This window comes from Rattus norvegicus, chromosome 13 (assembly GCF_036323735.1).
Source record: "Rattus norvegicus strain BN/NHsdMcwi chromosome 13, GRCr8, whole genome shotgun sequence".
In the NCBI taxonomy this organism is placed as follows: domain Eukaryota; kingdom Metazoa; phylum Chordata; class Mammalia; order Rodentia; family Muridae; genus Rattus; species Rattus norvegicus.
The window spans coordinates 45,980,481-45,988,724 of record NC_086031.1 but is presented as its reverse complement, the minus strand read 5'-3'; the positions used below and the strand labels follow the sequence as shown (position 1 = coordinate 45,988,724).

Sequence of the window (8,244 nt, the reverse complement as noted above, 5' to 3'; positions counted from 1 at the left end):
TCGCATATTATCTATTTGGGAAAAGAGTATATGTTATACTGGACTGGTTTGGTACTATCTGTAGTTTCAGGAATGCACTGGGATTTTAGGACACATCTATTGTAAACAGGACAGCCGTTGTATTCCCGAACTCAGTTTAAAGGTCAGGAAAACCCACAATAAACTGTGTGTCACGCAAAGGCCAAGACAGCCTCGGCTTCAGTCTGGACGGCTGATAGGAGCGGTCGTCTGAGGTTGCCTTCTTGTGCAGCATTTCCCCCTCCATTGTGTTTGCTCAATGGCGCATCCAGCCAAGTGCGCACATAGTAACACGGAGCTGGATGTGGGGCGGCACAGCAATGACTGAGAAGCAGGCTTCTCACCAGAAGAGCTTGGTAGGGAGCCAATGGCTGATTCCAGCTTGGGCTTTAGCATTACCTCCTCTAGGAAGTCTTCCTGGTACCGCACGCCATCTCAGCCTGGCCTAGATACCGTCTATGCACGCAGCCACCTCGTCACGCATTCTGTAGCAGTGTCCGAGAACACCCATGGTCGCAGACATCCAAGAAGGTGGGGACTACATCCTCGTCTTCATCCCGTCACATAGTGGCCCCTTAAACAAATTTTCATGTTAAAAATAGATGATTTTATCAGACAAATTTCTGCCTAATGTTCACGAACGCCACAGCAGTGTATGCGATAGACAGACAAAGATGGGAGTAAACAACACTGGGGAACCAATAAACACAGCTTCCGGGGGGGAAGAGATGAGGCAGAGGAGTTTCCACAGAAAGAGTGTCGTAAGTACATAGGCAGGCACGTCCTACAATGAGCAGAATTTGCTTGAGTGGCAGGAAACAGCTCGTTGTGGTTAGGACAGGGTTTGAGTTAGGGAAGTAGGATGTGTGTGTGTGTGTGTGTGTGTGTGTGTGTGTGTGTGTGTGTGTGTGTGTGTGTGTGAAAGCGGTGGATGGAGCCATATGAGAAACATCTGGCTCGTGTGCTATGTGCAGAAGAGAGAGTCTCTAGCCAAGCATAATGGCGTGTGCCCGTGAGTCCCAGTACTAGAAAGGTAGGGGCAGGATTAAAACTTCAAAGTCATCTTTGGCTGTGCACTGAACTTGGGACCAGCTTGGGTTAAGTGCTGTCTTAAAAGGCTAAAGGGGAGGTTGGGGATTTAGCTCAGTGGTAGAGCACTTGCCTAGCAAGCGGAAGGCCCTGGGTTCGGTCCCCAGCTCCGGAAAAAAAAAAGAAAAGAAAAGAAAAAAAAAAGGCTAAAGGGGAGGAGTGAGGGGAGGGAGAAGAATAGTGTGAAGTCTCTCTCTCTTTTTTTAATTATTTATTCTTTTACGTTATGAGTGCACTGTTGCTGTCTTCAGACACACCAGAAGAGGGCATCAGATCCCATTACAGATGGTTGTGAGCCACCATGTGGTTGCTGGGAATTGAACTCAGGACCTCTGGAAGAGCAGTCAGTGCTCTTAATCAGTGAGCTATTTCTCCAGCCCAAGTGTGAAGTCTCTTCAAAGTTCTTGACTCACCGTGCTCAACCAGACACAAGAAGATCCTCGTGAGGGATATGGGTTTATAGAATCAAGGTCTTGCTATGTAGCCCAGGCTGGCCAGGCAGTTTTTAATTTTTATTTTCTGTGTATGGATATTCTGCTTGTATATGTGTCTCTACACAATGTGCATAGCTGGTGCCTCGTGGAAGCCAGAAGAGGGCATCAGATGCCCTGGAACTAGGTTACAAATCACTGGGAGCCACCACGCGGGTGCTGGGAATCAAACCTGTGCCCTCTGGAAGAGCAGTGGGTGGTTTTAACATCTTGGCCCTCTCTTCAGTTCTACTGGGCAGGTAGTTTTACTGATACACGAGGGGCTGAGCGAACATCCACACTGTCAACGGAAGCATTCATAGTGTTCATAGCTTATTAAGTAGAGTTTTTTAAAAAAAAAAAAAAAAAAGCTCTAACCTTGTATCATAGTTTAGGTTTTGTTGCTCTGAAAAGGCACTGTGACCATGACAGCTCTTTTTTTAATATTTTATTTATTTATTATACCTGAGTACACTGTAGCTGTCTTCAGACACAACAGAAGAGGGCATCAGATCTCATTACAGATGGTTGTGAGCCACCATGTGGTTGCTGGGATTTGAACTCAGGACCTCAGGAAGAGCAGAGCCATCTCTCCAGCCCCATGCCAGCTCTTATGCATAAAACACTTAACTGGGGCTGGCTTATAGTTCCAAAGCCTCAGTCCATTATCATCATGATAGAGAACAAGGCAGTGTGATGCTGGAGGAGCCAAGAGTTCTATATGTTAATCCAGAGGCAGCAGAAGGAGACTATCTTCAGTAGGCAGCCAGGAGGACGGTCTGTTCCACACTGGGCAGAGCTTGAACACTAGGAGACCTCGAAGCCCTCCCCCACAGTGACACACCTATTCCTCCCAATAGTACCACTTCCCATGGGCCAAGCATGCTGATGTGTACATCTATGAGGGCCAAACCTAGTCACCCACAACTTGTTTTTATTTTTGTTGTTGTGAGACAAGGTTTCTCTCTGCAGCCCTGGCTGTCTTGGAACCTGCTCTCTAGACCAAGCTGGCTTTGAACTCAGAGATTTGCCTGCCTCTGCCTCTCAAGTGCTTGGGATCAAAGGCATGTGCCACCACCACCGGCAGGCTCAATTCCTAATTTCTACCCATATCAGGGTGCACAGCCGGTGAGAATTCTCACATAGCAAGAACAGCATCTTATGCTTCCCATTCTGGAGCCCACCAGGTTCTCAGGGAGCAGCGGTGACTGGTGGAGGCTACTGCACTGTGGTCAGACTTTTTTTTTTTTTTTTTTCCGGAGCTGGGGACCGAACCCAGGGCCTTGCGCTTCCTAGGCAAGTGCTCCACCACTGAGCTAAATCCCCAACCCCGTGGTCAGACTTTTAAAAAGTCCTGTACCCTTAAAAAAAAAAAAAAACTACCTTCTAAATTTTTAGTATTAGCTCTGTAGAAAAGGTATAAGATTTTATATCTGCTGGATGCTTGGGCTGACCTGGAATTCTCTATCCTCCTGCTTCTACCTCCCAAGAACTAAGATTTTGGGCATGTGCCTTGTGCCTGGCTCGTGGAGCCTCTAACCCATTCAGGATTTTACCCTCATGACTCTTCATGGCTGAGTCACCTAAAGGCCCATCTCCAGTGTACTGGCCTAGGTTTCAACAGATCTTCCCGAGCCATTCACACTAGTCAGATGTCACTGCAATCAAATACCAAGAAATCTGTAGCTTGTAGTTTATGGGCTTACCCTTTCCAGAGTCCAGCTGCCTCCATGAACAGGAAGTTGACACTGACCAGCCCAGAGGTCACACAGGGTTCAGCCCATAGGAAGTGAGAACTGACTTAATTAAAGACTGAAATATGTGGGGGTTGTAAATTTGCTAAAGTCTATAGAGATGAAGTTGAGCTGAGCAACACTCCGTACACACACACACACACACACACACACACACACACGGGCACACAGACACACACACACACACACACACAGACACAGAGAGAGAGACAGACAGACAGACAGACACACACACAGAGAGACACACAGACACACACACACACAGAGACACACAGACACACAGACACACACAGAGACACACACACACACACACACATGGGCACACAGACACAGAGAAAGAGAGAGAGAGAGAGACAGACAGACAGACAGACAGACAGACACACACACACACACACACACACACACACACCACACACACACACACACACACACACACACAGAGGCATCTGCACAAGGCCAAGTTCCAGCAAGAGCAGAACTGAGGTCAACCAGTATTGTTCCAGGTCATATCAAGCTCCCTCTAAATACACAGAGCGATCTGGTAACAGTATTGGGTATCTGAAAGTCACAGCTCCACACAGCCTTCTGTCAACAGAGACCAGACTGCCAGGTTACTGTAATCAACCCTCACCCTGAAAAACAAGGGCTTTCCCCACAGTGGTTGAAGGCGGGGGTGGGGGGGTGAGGGGTTGGGGGGGGGGTAACCGGAGGCTCTGCAGAGAGGGCAAAGGGCCAAAAGGCCTGGAGTATATGGAAAACGAGACATCATGCACCCAGCAGTACCCAAGCCCTTTCTCCACTTCCCCAGGTAACTCTGTCCCATTTGAAACTCAGGTGAGCCCAGACCCCACAGTCAAAAGAAGCTATATCAGTTTGAAATTTCCTCCTCCACAAGAATCACTCTGTCCTCTAAACTCCCTCACCGACTGTCTGGCACTTCTCTGCAGTGGAGGAAGGTCAGCCTTTCCCTCCCCATCCCCATGAAATGCACCCATGGGGCCCAGGCCTACAAGTCACAGCGAAGGCCAGCTAGCTCATGTGTAAGACCGCATCCTACCTTCTCTCCACAGTCCCCCTTCTTCCTAGCTCCTGCGTCAGTGCCCTTCCTCCTTCTCAGTGATTGGAAGTAAGTGTATGTTACATGAGGAATGTAGCTCAGATCTACAGAAGACCTCAGTCACCAACGGGAGAGGGTAACGTGTCCCCGTTATTCAGAGCTTGTGTTGAAAATCTACTCTGTGACTGAGTCTCCTAAGGGTTCATTCTTCGTAAACCCCGCTAGGAAGGGAGGTCTCCAGAGAGATGATAATTTTTGGCTGTAGGGGTCAGGTTCTGAGCTGATGGCCAAGCACAGCAATAACTGAATGACCAATGGTTCTTTTTTCTCTCACACACTACCCTTAACACACTTGCACTCAAAGCCTCTAGACCAGGTTTCAGTTCTGTGTCAGTGTGGGAAAAATGAGGTTGATAGAATACATGTGTAAGTGAAAGTTATCAGGCTGGAGAGATGGCTCAGCGGTTAAGAGCACTGACTGCTCTCCCAGAGGTCCTGAGTTCAAATCCCAGCAACCACATGGTGGCTCACAACCATCTGTAATGGGATCCGATGCCCTCTTCTGGTGTGGCAGAAGACAGTGACAGTGTGCTCATATATAATAAAATAAATCTTTAAAAAAAAAAGAAAAGAAAGTTATCATCTGAACGTGTATCAGAAGTTATGCTACATTTATGTTTAATGAAAGGTTCTTAAGGGGTACAGATATACCTCCAGGATATACTTCCCTAGCATATGAAAGACACTGGGTTTAATCCCCAATGCTACAAAAAACTTTAAAAAAAAAAATGGGGCTTGAGAGAGAAAGAGCTCAACAGTTAGGAGTACTGGCTGCTCTTCCAGAGGACCCGAGTTTGATTCCCAGCACCCTCAGAACAGATCACAATTAGCTGAAACTCCACTTCCAAGAGCTCTGACACCATCTCCTGGCCTCTGCTGACACAGCAGGCGGATAGTGAACGGACATCCATGCATATGAGTCTTTTGTTTGTTTGTTTGTCTTGAGGCAGGGTTTCTCTGTGCAGCCCTCGCTGTCCTGAAACTCACTCTGTAGTCCAGGCTGGCCTTGAACACAGTGATTTGCTTGTCTCTGCCTTCCGAGTGCCGGGGTCAAAGGCGTGTGCCAGCATACCTGCCTGACAAATAGTTCTTAAAAATAAAATTAAATATATATATTTTAGCCAATCATGGTGGCTCCCACTTATAGTCACAGAATTTTGGAGGTGGAGGCAAGAGGGTCAAAAGTTCAAGGGCAGGGCTCAATAAAATATATTGAGTCTCATATCTTATATATTTCCTTCTATATATCCAAATATTCTAAAATATAAAAAAAGGAAAAAGAAGAGAAATCAGAAATACTTTTGGTCCCAAGCATACCAGATAAAGGACACACAAACAACAATAATTTAAAGCTAATTTAATAATTTAAATAGTGTAAAGATGTCTGATTATTAACATCCAACCAGAGAGACAGCCAGGCTGTAGCGCAGACACTACATGTTTCCCTTATGGGGTTGCAGGAATCAATCCGGCCTTCTCACAAAAACGAACCACATCTCTCTAGTCTGACGCAAACACCAGTTTTCAGATAGCACAAGGACAATAAGAACACATAAGGACTAGAGACGAGGCTGCGTCGTTAGTGCGTTTGCCTAGTCCGCACAAAGCTCCAGTACTGGGTGAGCAGCTCTGCGGCAAACATCTGCAATCCTAGCACTCAAAAGGTGGAAGCAAAAGGATCAAGGGGATCAGCAGTTCATGGCCAGGCTGGCGAAATGGCTTAGTCAGTGAGAGTGTCTGCTGCAAAGTCTGAAGACCTGAGTTCAACTCCTAGGACCCATATGATAGAAGTACTGAGGCAATCCCCCCGACTCTCCTAGAATATAACCTCCCCCATTTACACAAAATTAATAAATGTAAAAAATAATTCCAAGTCTGAGACTGTCTCAAAAATAAATGAAAATGTGAATCGCTATGGGAACACAAGACATCTCTAGCATAACCCTCCCAGTTTATTAACAGATTTCAAAGAAAAACAAAACAGAACAGAACAGCCACTAACTACAGATTATGAGACTTAGGAGACAGAACCCAGTGCAAAAGATGAGATTCACTTATGCCCTAACATGAAAGAAAAATATAAAAAATTTTCCCCAGGGCTAAGGAGATGGCTCAGTAGCTAAGAGCCCTTGTTCTGCAAGCATGAGGTTCTGAGTTCAAATCCCTGGCACCCACATAAAATGTCAGGCGTGGCTGTGTGTTTGTGTCTGGGAGTCCAGCACTGAGAAGTGAAGACAGGCAGATACTAGGAGGAAACAGCCAGCCCAATATGGAGTGTAGGCAACACTGCAGGAAAAGCCCATGGCTCTTAAATGGCAGGCTAAAAAGAGTAAAAAGGGGGTTGGGGGCACCCGGGAATGTAGAAAACAATGTGGCAAAGCAACTAAAGGTAATGTTTATAAACTAGCACCTGCTTTAAACCAACTGTCATGGTCAGTTGTGAAGAGACACCATGACCACACTTTTATAAAGGACAACATTTAATTGGGGCTTCCTTACAGGTTCAGAGGTTCAGTCCGTTATCATCATGAAGGAAGCATGGCGGCGTGCAGGGAGATGTGGTGCTGAAGGAGGAGCTGAGAGTTTTACATATGGGTCTGCAGGCGGCAGGAAGGAAACAACACTGGACCTGACTTGAGCTTTGGAAACCTCAAAGTCCTCCTCACCCCCACCCCCAGTGACACACTTGCTCCAACAAGGCTGAAAGAATCTCCTACTCCCTCTCAAGTAGTGCCATGGTGACGACTAGGCATTCAAATATATGAGCCTAGAGGGGCCACTCTTATTCGAACCACTGCACCAGCCAACAGTAAGACCCACTCTCCTTTGGCATCTGTACCCGACCTGAATAATTAGTAACTATTCTATGCTTCGTTAGATAACACGGCTTATGGTCAAGTAATTTAAAGTCTGTTTTTTTTTTTTTTTAAGATTTATTTTTTATTTTATTATATATAAGTACACTGTAGCTATCCTCAGATACACCAGAAGAGGGCATCAGATCTCTTTACAGATGGTTGTGAGCCACCATGTGGTTGCTGGGAATTGAACTCATGACCTCTGGAAGAGCAGTCGGGTGCTCTTAACTGCTGAGCCATCTCTCCAGCCCTAAACAGTCTGTTTTTAAGTCGTGTGTGTGCATGTGTGCATGTGGGTGCCGGCAGAGGCAGAAAGAGGGTGATCAACTCCCCAAGCGCTGGAGTTACTGGAGCTTGTGGATGCTAGGCACAGAACTCTGATTCTCTAGAAGAGCAGTAAATGCTCCTAGCCACTGAGCAAAGTCCTTTTCTTGGAGCCACATACCAAACTTTTACAAGTGAAGTAAAATGGCCTGGTATATAACTTTAAAAATAGACCCTGTAAAGGAACTGAAACCACAGGGTTTGAGCTGTGAAGCTGGGGTCTGGTTATACCACCCGTGTTACTCTTTGACAATTTTCACAATAAAGTTAGATAACACAGAGAACTTCCTTGTAATATTTTATTGGCATTTGCATGTACTGGCTGGTGTTGTGTGACACAAGCTAGACTTACCATAGAGAAAGGAGCTTCCCCTGAGGAAACGCCTCCATGAGGTCCAGCTGTAAGGCATTTTCTCAATAGCGATCAAGGGTGGGAGGGCCTATTGTGGGTGGTACCGTCCCTGGGTTGGTGGTCTTGGGTTCTATAAGAAAGCAAGCTGAGCAAGCCAGGGGAAGCAAGCCAGTAAGTAACATCCCTCCATGGCCTCTGCATCAGCTCCTGCCTCCAATTCCTGCCCTGTGTGAGTTCCAGTCCTGACTTCCTTTGGTGATGG

The 8,244-nt window shown here is 46.5% G+C and overlaps 1 long non-coding RNA gene across 1 annotated transcript in view; it reads right to left on the bottom strand.

Moving 5' to 3' along the window:
- Positions 1-944, bottom strand: part of LOC134481494 (uncharacterized) — a 15,684-nt gene extending 14,740 nt beyond the window's left edge. Inside the window, exon 1 of the long non-coding RNA XR_010057002.1 lies at positions 418-944. This is a non-coding gene — a long non-coding RNA (uncharacterized LOC134481494). The remainder of the gene's footprint in view (positions 1-417) is intronic.
- Between the last annotated feature and the right edge of the window lie 7,300 nt (positions 945-8,244).